The sequence below is a fragment of the Ranitomeya imitator genome, chromosome 6 (genome assembly GCF_032444005.1).
Source record: "Ranitomeya imitator isolate aRanImi1 chromosome 6, aRanImi1.pri, whole genome shotgun sequence".
NCBI lineage: Eukaryota > Metazoa > Chordata > Amphibia > Anura > Dendrobatidae > Ranitomeya > Ranitomeya imitator.
Window position 1 is genome coordinate 577,101,519 of NC_091287.1, and position 18,541 is coordinate 577,120,059.

Here is an 18,541-nt window from a genome sequence, read left to right on the forward strand (position 1 = left end):
GAACGCACCAAATAATAAGACAGATGGAGTAAGGTGCATTCGCAGCCGGGGTCCACCGTACAGAGATGGAACCTGCTGCCAAGTAATGACGGACTATATGGCGGTACAATATGAATACACACACGGGTTAACCTCACCCTGTGTGAAGGAAGCGAACCCTGTTGCGTCACAGGACCGCGGTACCGCACCAAAAGCGCAAGCAAGGAGTCTTAGAACTCAATCCCAAGACACAGGATTTGAGTACATATAGACCTCATGCGCTCGACACCGCTACTGAGGTGTCAGAGTGACTGAAATAATTATAATAAAAAAGCACGAGAGCGCATGCGGTGCCGCACTGGCGAACGCCATTAACCACCCAGGCTTGGGTCAGGAAAGCGTTGTGAAAGCACACGGCGCTGCACTGGCGGTCACAGCGATTAGAGGCTGTAATGTGTGTGTAACGTGCTGATGGTTAAGTCGGGCGCTAGGTAGCAATCATCCACCTTCTGCGAGCAGTCATACAATAGGGAGGTGATTTTAAAGAACGACTTTCATCCATCGACATACATCCATCAACACACACACATTATCAAGACTATACTAGCACATGGCTGTGCAGCCATGAGAGGCTTAAATAGTTGCAGCACGTTTAGGACCTTCAGAGAAGGACCAATGGAGTTGCTGCAGTACCTGAGCATGTGACCCCAGATCTCCACTGAGAGATCTTGCCCTGGGCATGCTCAGAGTACAAAACAGGACTTTGTCCTAGCACCCACAAGGACCTTCCAAGAAGGACCAATGAGCTAGCTGCAGTATCTGATCATGTGACCCTCGATCTCCACTGAGAGATCTCACTCTGGGCATGCTCAGAACGCGAAAAGCAGGACTTAGTCCCAAAAGCGTCTGCTCGCCGCTGCCCAGCACTGACTACAATGGCAGAAGCAGGAAATGCAGCAGTAACTCTATTAACAGAGTGAGACTGAGGAAGACGCTGGGACCGACGTTCCGCTGAACAGACTCCACTGCGGCTGGAGAAGAATAGGAGGCAGCAGTGGAGATGGTTCGAGATTCCCCCTGTGCAGAAGCGGGAACTCGACACCTAACACTGTACACATACATTTTTCACATCGCTACTCATACTGTGTCCACATACATTCCCTCGTTCGCTCCTCATACTGTCTGCACCCATCTCCCATACTGTTTCCTCAGATATGACCCCATTCTCCTGTACTGTTTCCTCATACATGCCCCCAATTCCCCAGTACTGTTTCCTCATACATGCCCCCCATTCTCCTGAACTGTTTCCTCATATATGCCCATTATTTTCCTCTACCCCACCCCATCATTGCTCTCTTCACCACCTCCATCTTTGCCTTCTCCACCACCACTATCATTGCTTTCTCCCCCACCACCCCATAATTTCCCATTCCACCACCTCCATCATTTCCTCCTTTGCCTTTTCCACCATATCCATCATTTTCTTTTCCCCCACCATCCCCATCTTTGCCCTTTCCACCACCATCATCATTGTCCTTTCCACCATCACCATACTTGCCCATCCCACCACCTCCATCATTTTCTCCCCCTCCAATAGCATCAGTGTGCTTTGCACCACCACCATCCTTGTCCAATCTACCATCTCCATCATTTCTCTCCCCCTCATTATTGCCCTTTCCACCACCTCCATGATTTCCTCCTCCCCACCATCATTGCATTCTCCATCCACCACCATCATTGCCCATTTCCTCCTCCCCCTCCATCCCAATTATTGCCCTCCCCCCGTCAGCCCCATCTTTACCCTCGCTACGCATGCACACACAAACACACACACATATTGCGCACAGTATAATGGCCACACCAAGTTACTCCTACACACACGGCTGAGCTCCGTACACCTTGCACACACGGCTCCACTCCGTACACCTCGTACACATGTGGCTCCACTCCATACACCTCGTACACACGCGGCTCCACTCCGTACAGCTTGTACACACATGGCTCCACTCCAAACACCTCGTACACACGCGGGTGAGCTCCGTACACCTTGCACACACGGCTCCGCTCTGTACCCCTCGTACACACACGGCTCCGCTCTGTACACCTCGCACACACGGCTCCACTCTGTACACCTCGTACACACATGGCTCTGCTCTGTACACCTCGTACACACACGGCTCCGCTCTGTACACCTTGTACACACACGGCCCCGCTCTGTACACCTCGTACACACACGGCCCTGCTCTGAACACCTCGTACACACACGGCTCCACTCTGTACACCTCGTACACACACGGCTTCGCTCCATACACCTTGCACACACCCAGTTCCGCTCCGTACACCTCATACACACACGGCTCTGCTCTGTACACCTCGTACACACACGGCTCCACTTCATACACCTTGCACACACCCAGTTCTGGTCCATACACACACAGCTCAGCTCTGTACACCTCGTACACATACGGCTTCGCTCCATACACCTTGCACACACCCAGTTCCGCTCCGTACACCTCGTACACATGGCTCCGCTCCGTACACACACAGCTCCGCTCCATACACACACGGCTCCGCTCCATACTCCGCTCCATACACCTTGCACACATGGCTCCGCTCTGTACACCTCGTACACACACGGCTCCGCTCCATACACCTTGCACACACCCAGTTCCACTCCGTACACCTCGTACACACACGGCTCCGCTCCATACACACACGGCTCCGCTCCGTACACACACGGCTCTGCTCCATACACCTTGCACACACGGCTTCTGCTCTGTACACCTCGTACACACATGGCTCTGCTACATCCACACAAACCACTCCTGACCCTTACCCTTACCCTCGTCCAGCACCGAGCACCATGAGAACCAGCAGAGTCCTGCACTACACGGAGGTCCTTCATCATGTGACTCCTGACTCCTCCCCTCCTGTGACCTCATCACAGGTCCTGTGTGCACAGAGCTGCAGCAGCAATAGCTATGGTGTGCGGCTCTCTGCAGTGGAGGGGCTCTGCTGCGGGACAAGTGCAGTCCCACCCGAGCCTCCTTGGACCGCCGCATCATCAGGCAGCCCGCTGGCACCTCCCTGTCAGCTGCGCCCGGGGCACATGCCCCGGCTGCCCCCCCTGGATACGCCACTGATGTCATAGTGACAATAGTATGCAGGACCAGTGGTAAAAACTACTCAGGGGTGGAGGCGCGTCCCCAGGAGTGACTATCTGCATTGTGGTGGGTAATTTGTGCGGCGGTTTATGCTATACTATGGTCTGATAGGTGACACAGTTTTTACCACTAGTCCTGCATACTATTGTCACTATGACATTATAGATTGTTGTACTGAATGCAGCTTCTAATGTAACTGTGGTTTACGGCATTTAGATACTCTCCCTGGATCCCACTTGCAGAGAATAATCTTTTACCACCAACTATTTTGTTTCCTATATTTTGTAGATACACCTTATGGGCAAAAATTAAGTATTAGTGTTTTATAATTTTTTGTGGACTCATATCTCCTGAACACGTGCCTCCTGCTATTTTTACAACACCCTCATTGATATCGCTTGTTGTATATCACCTTTCTTACACTTGTTGCCTTTTCTGTGTTGCTATGCTAATTTGATGATGGGTCTTTATGTCCTCTAGACCTACGGGTACAGATTGCTGATTTATTACTTGTTACCATGAAAACTTGCCACATAAGTTGTTACCTAAGGCATACCAATGTGCGGCTGCCAAAGAAAAGGAGTTGAGTAGCCCATCCAGTAGCAGAAGTTGTCAAAATGCTATGCAATTTGTCACTGCAGCAAAACAAACCTACTTCTCATCTCTCATATATCCCTGTTTCACAATACTAAGCAGCTATTCAGTACATTCAATTCTCTCCTCATCCCCATGCTCCCCTTCCCTATCCACTCATCTCAGATGAAAACTTTGCTACATTCTTTAAGCAGAAGATTGATAACATAAGGTAAAGCTTTTGCCTAAAGTCTCCAGATCCCCTCCTCATAACTACTCAACTCTCCTACTCCAAAACAAATTTCACCATCACGGTAGATCAATTTTCCTCTTTACTCTCCAAATCATGATCCTCCACCTGTGAACTTGACCTAATCCCATCCCACCTCATTCCAAACCTTACAACAGTCTTCATCCCAAAACTAACCCACCACTTCAACCTGTTAACAACAACTGTTGTCTTCTCCTCATGCTTCAGATAAACCTCGATCACACCCACGCTCAAAAAGTCCTCCCTTGACCCATCCTTTGTGTATAGCTATTGCCCCTTACCACTTCTCTCCTATGCCTCAAAACTAGTCGAACAGCAAGTCCATTTTGAACTGTTCTCAAATCTATCCTCATGCTCCCTCTTTGTCCGCTTTCAATGTGGCTTCGAACCGCACCATTTCAATGAAACTGCCCTGACGAAAGTCAACAATGACCTACTAACCACCATATCCAAGTGACACTACTTTGTCCTTCTTATCCTGGACCTTTCATCTGCCTTGGACACGGTGGACAATTCCCTATTGCTACATACTCTCTCATGTCTGGGCATCACAGACTTGGCCCTATCTTGGCTCTCCTCATGCCTAACAGACAGGACATTCAGTGTATCCCACACACACACCACCTCCTCATCTCACCCCCTATGTGTCAGTGCCCCCAAGGTTTAGTTGTAGGACCTCTGCTCTACTCCATCTACATCTTCGGCCTGGGACAGCTCAGAGTCTCACGGCTTTCAGTATCACCTCTATGCTGATGACACACTGATCTACCTCTCTGGACCTACCACCTCCATACTTACCAGAATCCCACAATATCAGTCCTCTATTTTATCTTTCTTCTCTGCTAGGTTTCTAAAACTTAACATGAATAAAACTGAATTCATCATCTTTCCATTATCTCATTCAACCCCCAACTGACTATGACCTTTCCTTCAAATCTAAGATCCAAGCCCTTTCACCTTCCTTCTGAGTAAAACTCAAACATATCTCCAAAATCTGCAGATTCCTGAACCAGTAATCTGCAAGAACACTAGTGCATGTCCTCACCATCTCTCGCCTTGACAACTGCAGTCTCCTGCTCGCTGGCCTCTCTTGTGACACTATCGCACCTATTCATTCTATCCTAAACTCTGCAGCCCAACAAATCCTCCTGTCACCCTGCTATTCCTTGGCTTCACCCCACTGTCAATGCCTGCACTGGCTTCCCATTGTGCATAGACTCCATTTCTGAACCCTAAGTATGTCATACAAAGCGATCTAAAACCTGTCTCCCCCATTCATCTGTGACCTAGTCTCCTGGTTCTTACCTGCATGCAACCTTCAATTGTCACAAGATCTCCTTCTCTACTCTCCTTTTATCTCCTCTTCCTACAGTCGCATACTAGATGTCAAGGGGGTACCGCAACAGAGTGGAGTCAGAGGACCACAGCAGTCTGATTGCTCCTACTCCATTACTGAGAAGAAGCACTTCTCCGTCATATTATGTGTGTATTTCTTCAGGCAGAACTGTGGTTAATTGACCATGTTGGGAATCCCTGTGCTCATCTGTGCTCGGTTAGCCACTCCTTTCCACTATATAATCTGGGCTCTATTTCTAATCCTCGTCAGAGTTAGCTTTTTCTGCATGACTAACGGAGGGAAAGGAGTTGGTATGAGAATTAGAGCTGGAGGAGTTATTAGGGATTGTTGTTTGGTTTGAACGCATGGCAATTCATTATCCTTCTCTATTTTGTCTTTTTTTCCCCAATGGATTCTTCTGTCATATGTGAGGGAATTTTTTGTGCGTCTGGAGTTTTCAGTTAACCCTTGACTGTGTTGCCCTGTTTGTCAGGTTGGTGTACTGCGATGCACTTTAGTGCCACCTCTTCCCTGGGTTGGGGAAGGGAATGGACGGTGGGTTAACTTAGGGGATAAGGCAATGGCAAAGGCATCTTCATCATCTGAAGTGTCTGACCATCTTAGAAATTGCATTTTTAAATTGCAGTTTTTTAATTGCTATGAATTAGACTAGAATTCCATGGGGCATTTGAGCATTCATCACTGCTGTACTTTCATCATCCTCATCACCACCTGTATCCTCTAATCAAGCTGTTTTGTCTACCCACAGGTATGCTGCTGTCCATCTACTCTGCCTTTCCTGCAATGTGTGTTTATGTGAACTGCATATAATTCCCACCTGGTATGCTGCTGTCCATCTACTCTGCCTTTCCTGCAATGTGTGTTTATGTGAACTGCATATAACTCCCACCTGGTATGCTGCTGTCCATCTACTCTGCCTTTCCTGCAATGTGTGTTTATGTGAACTGCATATAATTCCCACCTGGTATGCTGCTGTCCATCTACTCTGCCTTTCCTGCAATGTGTGTTTATGTGAACTGCATATAATTCCCACCTGGTATGCTTTGCTTACCCATTGTTTTCTATCCATTCGTATTTCACTTCCCTTGCTCTAGACACACACGCCCACATCCTCCCTCTCAGCTGTGAGCCCTTAGGTGCCCATAAATTCATAGCCATGAGTCTGACCAGACGTGTCTGACCATCTTAGAAATTGCATTTTTAAATTGCAGTTTTTTAATTGCTATGAATTAGACTAGAATTGGACTGGAATTGACTGGAAGGTAAAGGAATAGAAAACCACTATAATGTTTCGGTTTCTTTTCACATTCACCCCCATACTACTCTATTTCTTCCTATCTCCTGTAGTCCCTCCACCCAGTAAAGAACTAGTCATTTCTCCCTCCATCCTCCCCAGTCATCTCACCTCCTCCACAGAACTATTCCTCCACATACAATCCTTTCTCGCCAGGCACACACGGCCACATCATGACCTATCCAGCTCACACCTTCTAACGCTCTGTCTGCTGCTCCTCATTGCTGGCGACATATCCCCAAATCCTGGCCCTCCTCATCACATCCCCACACTCATTTCTAATCCCCTGCCACGATCCTCTACACGTCCTCGCAACCACAGTAACCTCATACCCATTCATCCTGCCCCCACTCCCCCAATTTCCCTATCTGGAGCACTATGGAACGCACGCTCTGTCTGCAATAAACTTCCATTTATCCATGACCTCTTTATCAATAACAAACTCTCCTTCCTCGGCATCACTGAAACCTGGCTCACCCCTTCTAACACAGCCTCCCCTGCGGCACTCTCTTACGGTGGCTTCCACCTTTCTCACACACCCCGCCCCAGCAGCAAGCATGGCGGAGGAGTTGGTTTTCTCCTGTCAGATAACTGCTCCTTCACCCCAATCCCACTGCCACCCTCTGTTACCCTCCCTTCCTTTGAGGTGCACTCTGTGCGCATCTACTCCCCCTCCAACCTCCAACTGGCTGTCATCTACCGTCCCCCAGGGCCAGCCACCACCTTCTTCGACCACTTCACCACCTGGCTACTCCACTTCCTCGCCGCTGACATCCCCACTATCATCATGGGCGACTTCAACATCCCCATTGACACTTCCCTCTCAGCTGCCACTAAACTTCTATCTCTCACTTCCTCCTTTGGCCTCACTCAATGGTCTTCTACAGCCACCCACAAAGATGGTCACACACTGGACCTCATTCTCACCCGCCTCTGCTCCCTATCTAACCTCTCAAACTCACCTCTTCCTCTTTCTGACCACAACCTACTTACATTCTCTTCCCTTTCCACTCCTTGTCTACAACCCCCACCCCACAAACTCTCACACCCTCGCAGAAATCTTAAACACCTTGATCTTCACTCACTCTCTGAATCCCTCCTCCCTCTCACAGACATAAGCTCCCTACACAATGCGGATGATGCTGCCGCTCTATATAACACCACAATAGCTGCAGCTTTGGAATCTCTTGCCCCTCTTACACATACCAAAGCTCGCAAAATCAACAGACAACCCTGGCACACCAGCATGACAAAAGAACTGAGGCGAGCTTCCAGAGCTGCTGAGCGCAGATGGAAAAGATCCCACTCCATCGAGCACTTCATCGCATTCAAACAGTCCCTCACTGCTTTCAAAACCATGCTCGCCACAGCAAAACAAACCTACTTCTCATCTCTCATATCCTCCCTGTCTCACAACCCCAAACAGTTATTCAACACCTTCAACTCTCTCCTCCGTCCCCCAGCACCTCCTCCCTCCCCACTCATCTCAGCTGAAGACTTCGCCTCATTTTTCAAGCAGAAAATTGAGAATATCAGAGACAATTTTAGTAAACAACCCCCAGAACCCTTCCTCCCAACTACCCAGCCCTCCACCTCCAAAACCAACTTCTCCACCATTACAGAAGACGGACTCTCCACTCTACTCTCAAGATCGCATCTCACCACCTGTGCACTTGACCCACTCCCATCCCACTTCATCCCAAACCTCACCACAGTCTTCATCCCAACCCTAACCCATCTCTTTAACCTATCACTAACAACTGGCATTTTCCCCTCAAGCTTTAAACATGCCACAATCACACCTATCCTCAAAAAGCCCTCTCTTGACCCATCCTCTGTATCTAGCTATCGCCCTATATCACTTCTCCCCTTTGCCTCAAAACTACTGGAACAACATGTCCATATTGAACTGTCCTCCCATCTATCTTCCTGCTCCTTCTTCGACCGCTTTCAATCAGGCTTCCGGTCACACCACTCCACTGAAACTGCCCTAACTAAGGTCACCAATGACCTATTAACCGCCAAGAGCAAGCGACACTACTCTGTCCTCCTCCTCCTGGACCTGTCCTCTGCCTTTGACACAGTGGACCATTCCCTGCTGCTGCAGACCCTCTCATCCCTTGGCATCACAGAATTGGCCCTATCCTGGATCTCATCATACCTAACTGACCGTACATTCAGCGTCTCCCACTCACACACCACCTCCTCACCTCGCCCCCTATCTGTCGGAGTCCCGCAAGGTTCAGTTCTAGGACCCCTGCTCTTCTCCATCTACACCTTTGGCCTGGGACAGCTCATAGAATCTCACGGCTTTCAGTATCATCTCTATGCTGACGACACACAGATCTACATCTCTGGACCAGATATCACCTCCCTACTAACCAGAATCCCTCAATGTCTGTCTGCTATTTCATCCTTCTTCTCCACTAGATTTCTAAAACTTAACATGGACAAAACAGAATTCATCATCTTTCCCCCATCTCACGCGATCTCCCCAACGAACCTATCCATTACAGTAAACGGCTGCCCACTCTCCCCAGTCCCACAAGCCCGCTGTCTTGGGGTAATCCTTGACACTGATCTCTCCTTTAAACCACATATCCAAACCCTTTCCACTTCCTGCCGCCTCCAACTCAAAAATATTTCACGGATCCGCACATTCCTAAACCAAGAATCTGCAAAAACCCTAGTCCATGCCCTCATCATCTCCCGCCTTGACTACTGTAACCTCCTGCTCTGTGGCCTCCCCTCTAACACTCTTGCACCCCTCCAATCTATTCTAAACTCTGCTGCCCGACTAATCCACCTGTCCCCCCGCTATTCCCCGGCCTCTCCCCTCTGTCAATCCTTGCACTGGCTCCCCATCACCCAGAGACTCCAGTACAAAAGCCTAACCATGACATATAAAGCCATCCACAACCTGTCTCCTCCATACATCTGTGACCTCGTCTCCCGGTACTTTCCTGCACGCAACCTCCGATCCTCACAAGATCTCCTTCTCTACTCCCCTATTATCTCCTCTTCCCACAATCGCATACAAGATTTCTCTCGTGCATCCCCCCTACTCTGGAATGCTCTACCACAACATATCAGACTCTCGCCTACCATCGAAACCTTCAAAAAGAACCTGAAGACCCACCTCTTCCGACAAGCCTACAACCTGCAGTAACCACCGATTGACCAAACCGCTGCACGGCCAGCTCTACCCTCACCTACTGTATCCTCACCCATCCCTTGTAGATTGTGAGCCCTCGCGGGCAGGGTCCTCTCTCCTCCTGTACCAGTTGTGACTTGTATTTTTCAAGATTATTGTACTTGTTTTATTATGTATACCCCTCCTCACATGTAAAGCGCCATGGAATAAATGGCGCTATAATAATAAATAATAATAATAATAATCTGAAGTAACCTGGAGAGCAGGGCGCGCTTGGGTGCCCCCTAGGGTCAGGAAAGGAGCCCCTTGTCCCGGGTCACCTGACAGCTGTGTCATGACATTAGCTGTGATCACTACCATTTTCTCTGATCCATGATGGATCCAATCTCTGCTCTGACAGGGCAATTGCAACAGCTCAGTCTAAAGGTGGCGGGTTTATGCATGGTGGTTTTGAGGCACCCTGATACATCTTGTGTGGGACTCCCATCTCCCCAGCAAACCATAGTGGAGACCAAGATTGCGTTGTTGGACAGGTTCTCTGGGCGTGGCATGACTAGTCTGTTGCTTAGTGAGAGGCCTGTAAATGGTACTTCATGTTAAGTCCGGTTTCCTCAGGTATACAGGAGCAATATGTATGGATATTTATCTCTCTCCTTAAGGGAAACCCCAGGCATGGGCATTTTCTCTCCCATCTGACTCACATTCGCTTCAGATGTGGACGGATTTTTTCAGGCACTGGGCCTGGTGTATGATGACACTGACCGTGTCTGCTTAGCTGAGTCCACACTATGCCAACTTCAGCAAGGAGACCGCCCAGTGGAGGAATATTGCTCAAAATTCCAGAGGTGGGCTACGGATTCCCCGCACTCCGTAGTCTGTTCTGTGAGGGGCTTAAAGTAACGGTGAAAGATACCTTAGCTTTGTATGAGAATCCTGACTCCCTTGAAGCAGCCATGTGTCTGGCGATCAAAGTTGATCGCCATCTTTGTCAGAGACATTGGGAGTCATCTATGGGTGCGGGAGGTCTGGGGTCGAAGGAGGTCAGCACTGAGCCTACTGGTGGATGCGGCATCATATTCTGACAAATTGTCTGTTGTTTGATGTAAGGGGGGTTCCTTTGTGTTAAAATGGGCAACTTCGTGGGCACATGTCCTTCCTGACCTCGAATTAATCAAACCGCCAGAAAACTGGAGGGCCCGAGTTGCAGGGAGGCTAACAACCCTAGTGTACATGTCACTTCTGTAGGTAGGACACAGTATTTTCTACCAGCCGTAATACACATGGGTGGAATTAATGTGGACATGTTTGCACTTCTGAACAGTGGGGCATGGTTTAATTTGATCAACGCTAGGTTCATACAGGTCCAAGGCCTCATCCCACATACTCTGGTTAGACCCATACGCATAATTGCCATCGACTCTGCCCCTTTAAGACAGGGACATTTTACTCAAGTTGTTTGAGACTTGCGGCATCAGGTGCAGGCCATACACATTGAGATGTTGGACTGTTATGTTCTAGAGGGTTTGCCTTCACCTGTGGTACTGTGACTTAGTTGGCTCGCTCTGCACAATCCTGTTATAGATTTGTAGACTCAGGAAATAGCTAAATGGAGTGTTGCACTGTCAAGGACACTGCTTGGGTACCCAGTGGGCTGGGGTGGATAGCCAGTCCGTGCCTAGTTACCTGTCTGATTTTGGGGATGTGTTCTCTGAGCAGGGGAGCCAAGACCTTCCTCCCAATTGTCCTTATGATTGAGCTATTAATCTCAGACTAGTGCCAAGCTGCCCAAGAGCAGATTTCACTGATGCAGAGAGACAGGCCATGAATGACTACATCACAGAAAGCCTGGCTAAGGGTAATATCAGACCATCCTCTTCCACCATTGCTGTGGGGTTCATTTTTGTAAAGAAAAAAGATGGAGGGTTACGCCCTTGCCTGGATTTCTGGGAACTAAATGCAATCACTGTCTGTGATCCGAATCCGCTCCCTCTCATCCCTGACCTTTTTAATCAAATAGTAAGGGAAAAATGGTTCTCTAAGATGGGCCTCAGGTGGGCGTATAATCTCATCTGCATCAAAGAGGAGAATGAGTGGAAGATGGCATTCAATACACCTGAGGGACACTATGAGAATCTGGTGATGCCTTTTGGGTTGACGAACGACCGTCTTTCAGAACTTTATAAATGATGTCTTAAGTCACTTGGTAAGCAGATTCAATGTGATCTATCTGGATGACATAATAATTATCTCTCCTGACCTCGAGTCACACCAGGTACATGTCAGGCAAGTCTTACATACACTTGTATGTTAAACCCAAGAAGTGTATGTTTTGGTTAAGGAGATCTCTTTTCCAGGATATGTGCTGTCCTCCACCTGTTTTCGCATGGATCCAGCAAAAGTCTGGGTGGTATTGGATTGAGATCGTCCAGGATTTGAATGCGTTAAAAAGATTTTAAGGTTTCGCCAACTACTACCGTAAGTTCACAAAAAACTTTTTGGTGGTAGCCAAACCTCTTACAGATATGACCAGTAAGGGGAAGGACTCCTCCAAGTGGTCCAGTCCTGCCAGGGAGGCATTAGAGAGGTTGAAAAGGTGTTTTGCTTCTGCACCAATAGTTATTCAGCCTGACATCTCTCAGCCTTTTATCATTGAGGTTGACATGTTTGAGGTGGGAGTGGGGGCAATACTATCACAAGGAGCTTAAACTGGTGAATTGCAACCATGTGCATATTTTTCTAAAAAGCTGTCACCAGCTGAGATAACTTATGACATTGACAACAGGGAACTCTTAGCAATCAAATGGGCTTTTGAGTAGTGGCGTCATTTTCAGGAGGAAGCAGTTCACCCAATGATGGTAATCACAGATTATAAGAATCTGGTATACTTGGAAACACCAAAATATCTAACACCTCGATAGGCAAGATTGGCATAGTTCTTTACCAGGTTGAACTTTTGTGTTACTTATAGGCCTGGGAACAAAAACATTAAGGTGGATGCCTTTTCCCATTGCTTCCCTGGGGGAGGAGATAAGTGTGAACCAGTAGCTATTTTTCAAAAAGGGGTGGTGAAGGCGTCTATATGCTCCGATCTGGAAAGTGAGGTTGTTATCACTCAGGGAGAGGCTCCTGCTGCCTGTCCACTTGGTAAACTGTTCTTTCCAGTCAATCTCCATCTTAGAGTCCTCAGTGAACATTACGATTCAGTGTTGGCTGGACATCCTGGGAAAAAAGCCACAGTAGATTTGCTTACTCAGCGTTTTTGGTGGCCAGATGTTCATAAGGTTGTCTGGGAGTATGCAGCCACCTGCATTGTCTGCGTGCATGCTAAGAGCTCTCATACTTGTCCGTTGGGTGCTCTCCAACCATTGGGGATCGCCAGCAGACTTTGGCTCACTTGGTCGATTTTATCACAGACCTACCCGTGTCATCGGGTAATACTGTTATTCTTGTGGTGGTGTATAGGTTCAATAAAATGTCTCATTTTATCGCTTTACCAGCGTTTCCAAACATCAAATCCTTGGTGCAAGTTTTCATCAGGGAGATAATTAGATTGTATGGGATGCCAACCTATATTGTTTCTGATCGAGGGGTGCAGTTTATCACCAAATTTTGGAAGCCATTTTGCACTCATCTGGGAATCCATTTGTCTTTTTCTTCCGCTTTTCACCTGCAGTCTAATGGGCAGACTGAACAGATTAACCAAAATCTAGAGACTTATCTTAGGTGTTTTGTGTCTGAATATCAAGAGGACTGGGTTTCCTACTTACCGTTGGCCGAATTTGCTGTAAATAATCATTGTCATGAATCAGCCGTTAAGTCCTTATTTTTTGGGGCATATGGGTTCCATCCTCAGTTTAGTTCTTTTAATGGTAACCACCCATCTGGATTATTGGAGGCTCAACGGTTGTCATCTTCCATTTCTACCATATGGCAGGGGGTTATGAATAATTTGAGGAAGATGGGATCCAAATACAAGAGTGTGGCTCATCAGAGGTGCTTGCTGGGTTCAGACCTGTGTGTGTTGGTGACTTGGTGTTGCTGTCCTCTAGGAATATTAAGCTGAAGGTTCCCATCTTGGAAACTGGACACCAGGTTTATCGGTCCTTAACCCCTTTTTGACATTAGACGTACTATCCCGTAGAGGTGGGCCCGTATGACCACCGGCAGGATAGTCATATGTGATCGGCCGTGCTCACGGGGAGAATGCGGCCGATCGTGGCCGGGTGTCAGCTGACTATCGCAGCTGACATCCGGCACTATGTGCCAGGAGCTTCACAGACTGCCCCCAACACATTAACCCCCGGCACACTGCGATCAAACGTGATCGCAGTGTTCTGGCGGTATAGGGAAGCATCGCGCAGGGAGGGGGCTCCCTGCGTGCTTCCCTGAGACCCCCGGAGAAGCGCAATGTGATTGCGTTGCTGCGAGGGTCTCTTACCTCCTCACTGCAGCAGGCCCGGAGTCCTGCATGGAGATAGCTTCACAGCGCTCCTCAGAGCAGGCGCCGGGAAGCCTCCAGGAGTGCATGTCAGATCGATGATCTGACACAGTGCACAGCAAAGTGTCAGATCAGTGATCTTACACGATAACATGATGCCCCCCCGGGGCAATGTTATAGTGTAAAAAAAAAATAATTACATGTGTAAAAAAAATTTTCAAATATTCCTAAAAAATTAAAAAATAAATATTGTTCCTATAAATACAATTCTTTATGTAAATAAAAAAAACAATAAAAGTACACGTATTTAGTATTGCCGCATCCGTAACGACCCGACCTATAAAACTGTCCCACTAGTTAACCATTTCAGTGAACACAAAAAAAAACAAAGAGACAAAAAAAAAACCACTTTATTATCATACAGCCAAACAAAAAGTGGAATAACACGCGATCAAAAAGAAGGAAATAAATAACCATGGTTCCGCTAAAAAACGTAATCTTTTCCCGCAAAAAATGAGCAGCCATACAGCATCATCAAAGAAAAAATTAAAAATTTATAGTCCTCAGTAGAGTTGAGCGACCTTGACCTTTTTAGAGTCGAGCCGGGTTTTGCGAAACCCGACTATGTCCAAAGTCGGGTCGAGTGAAATCGGCCGATTATGACGTAAAGTCGGGATCGACCGAAACACGAAACCCAATGCAAGTCAATGGGGCAGCATAGTCGGCAGTGAGTGGGGGCCAGGAAAACACCTAGAGTGCCCATTTTAATGTCAAAACCATCCATTCTTCTTAATGAAGCTTGTCAAGCGTAATTTACCTTATAATAATTGGAAGGCATTTGAAATTGGGGGTCATTTGGCTAAAGTTGTGGGGGGTAGGGCTGGTTCAAGTAATTAGTGGGCCCAGGAAATCTGGACCACGTCACGGCAGTGGAGCAGGGAGAGGTAAGTATTTCAACTTTGCAAGTGCTGTGAACCTGAGCAAGCAGGGGGGGCCCACTCGTTGGCATTGGCACTGGCACAGGGCCCCTCAAAGTACAGCGGTGTGTTTGCACGGCGGGGGCGCCTCCCACCGGCAGCAACACTTTTGCGTACTATGAGAGGCCCTGTGCCAGTGACGTCGCCAACTAGTATTCCTCCCCCCACCTGATGAAGGAACCTGCACTTTCATCTGCACCTTCCTCTTTGTCCCCGTGTAAGGTGGTATGGTATGCGGGAAGAGCAACCTGACTTTCAGCAGGGTCACAATGTTGTTGTGTAGCGTGCACGGGGAATGTTGCGTTATGGGTCAATGTACCAGCAGACTCATCTATCACTGTCTGGGCAATGGGCACGATGAAGTGGAAACACAGATATAGGCCCAAAGAAGAAAGTGGGCTAAATGCAGTTCAAAATTGGTAACACAGGAATAACCAGGGGGCATTGCAGTGGAGGACAACTGGAATGAGAGGCTGACACAGAGAGTAGGGCCAAATCAGTAAGTAGTCGAAATGCAGTTCAAAATTGGCAACCGTAGTAAACAGGCGGCACAGCTTTGTTCAGTGGAGGAGAACAGCAAGGAGTGGCAGACACCGATAGTAGGCCCCAAACCAACTAGTACGCCAAATGCAGTTGTTCCATTTAACCACAATTTAATGAGAGCCTGAAGATAGAAGCGCAGGAAAGGCAACCTGGGGAACACCTTGGAGTGTAACACACCATCTCTCTCCACCCCATACCCATTTTGTATGGCCTAATGCAGTGTACTTTTCTACAACTACTAAACGAGAGTCGGAAGACCGAAGCAATGGCAAGGAAACCTGGGGAACACCTTAGAGTGTAACACACCCTCTCTCTACACCCCATACCCAATTTGAAGGTCTAATGCAGTGTAGTTTCCAAGAACTACTAAACGAGAGCCGGAAGATCGAAGCTCAGGAAAGGCAACCTGGGGAACACCTTGGAGTGTAACACACCCTCTCGCTACACCCCATACCCAATTTGAAGGCCTAATGCAGCGTAGTTTCCAACAACTACTAAACGAGAGCCGGAAGATCGAAGCTCAGGAAAGGCAACCTGGGGAACACCTTGGAGTGTAACAAACCCTCTCTCTACACCCCATACCCAATTTGTAGGCCTAATGCAGCGTAGTTTCCGACAACTACTAAACGAGAGCCGGAATATCGAAGCTCAGGAAAGGCAACCTGGGGAACACCTTGGAGTGTAACACACCCTCTCTCTACACCCCATACCCAATTTGTAGGCCTAATGCAGCGTAGTTTCCGACAACTACTAAACGAGAGCCGGAATATCGAAGCTCAGGAAAGGCAACCTGGGGAACACCTTGGAGTGTAACACACCCTCTCTCTACACCCCATACCCAATTTGAAGGCCTAATGCAGTGTAGTTTCCAAGAACTACTAAACGAGAGCCGGAAGATCGAAGCTCAGGAAAGGCAACCTGGGGAACACCTTGGAGTGGAACACACCATCTCTCTACACCCCATACCCAATTTGAAGGCCTAATGCAGCGTAGTTTCCAACAACTACTAAACGAGAGCCGGTAGATCGAAGCTCAGGAAAGGCAACCTGGGGAACACCTTGGAGTGTAACACAACGTCTCTCTACACCACGGAAGGGATGATTCTTAGGAAGGAAGGCTGTTGGAAATAAGCATTGCGCGTCCGAGGGTGATTAGATTCTTATTAGGTATATACTCACCCTCGGACGCGCCCTGCTTCTTTATTTGGAATGAATGTTTATTTGCAATGTGGTGTTGACTTTCTCTATTATTTTGGTAATTAATGATTTTATTATTTTCATTATTTTGCATCTTATCGGCAATAATATAAAGAAGACGCGACAGGACAACACTCGGTGGATGCCATATGTGTGTTTTCAATTTAAAAAACCTTTCAGTTAACTACTTGCAGGAGAAAGTAATTGTAGCTGGTGGCCATTTTTAGTACTGTACCAGATTTTAGCTGTTTGTTTGTTTTTAATGTCAAAATGTCTGCATTTGATATCTCACCAGTATTTTCTTTTTTATAAGCAAAATCCTTTTTTTTTTATTTTATGATGTTGGTTCAAGGGGTACACGGGCAGCAGTAGACAGGTCAGTGGAGGCCTAGTGGAAGGAGGGACCGCAGACAGGCTTCGAAGCCCTAACATAATAAATTGGGCTGCCTGTAGGCAATTTAAAATTGGTTCCAGGGGAACACGGGCAGCAGTAGACAGGTCAGTGGAGGCCTAGAGGAAGGAGGGACCGCAGATGCGCCAATGTTTCCCCCATACCAAATTTGTAGGCCTAATGCAGTGTAGTTTCCAACAACTACTAAACGAGAGCCGGAATTTCGAAGCTCAGGAAAGGCAACCTGGGGAACACCTTGGAGTGTAACACACCCTCTCTCTACACCCCATACCCAATTTGAAGGCCTAATGCAGTGTAGTTTCCAACAACTACTAAACGAGAGCCGGAATATCGAAGCTCAGGAAAGGCAACCTGGGGAACACCTTGGAGTGTAACACACCCTCTCTCTACACCCCATACCCAATTTGAAGGCCTAATGCAGTGTAGTTTCCAAGAACTACTAAACGAGAGCCGGAAGATCGAAGCTCAGGAAAGGCAACCTGGGGAACACCTTGGAGTGTAACACAACGTCTCTCTACACGACGGAAGGGCTGATTCTTAGGAAGGAAGGCTGTTGGAAATAAGCATTGCGCGTCCGAGGGTGATTAGATTCTTATTAGGTATATACTCACCCTCGGACGCGCCCTGCTTCTTTATTTGGAATGAATGTTTATTTGCAATGTGGTGTTGACTTTCTCTATTATTTTGGTAATTAATGATTTTATTATTTTCATTATTTTGCATCTTCTCGGCAATAATATAAAGAAGACGCGACAGGACAACACTCGGTGGATGCCATATGTGTGTTTTCAATTTAAAAAAACTTTCAGTTAACTACTTGCAGGAGAAAGTAATTGTAGCTGGTGGCCATTTTTAGTACTGTACCAGATTTTAGTTGTGTGTTTGTTTTTAATGTTAAAATGTCTGCATTTGATATCTCACCAGTATTTTCTTTTTTATAAGCAAAATACTTATTTTTATATTTTCTGATGTTGGTTCCAGGGGTACACGGCCAGCAGTGCCCTGGTCAGTGTAGTAGTAGTTGAAAGAATGGACCGCAGACAGGCATCGAAGGCCTAAAATAAAAACACATGGCTGTAGGCAATTTTAAATTGGTTCCAGGGGTACACGGACAGCAGTGGTGTGGTCAGTGGAGGCCTAGTGGAAGGAGTGACCGCAGACAGGCATCGAAGGCCTAAAATAA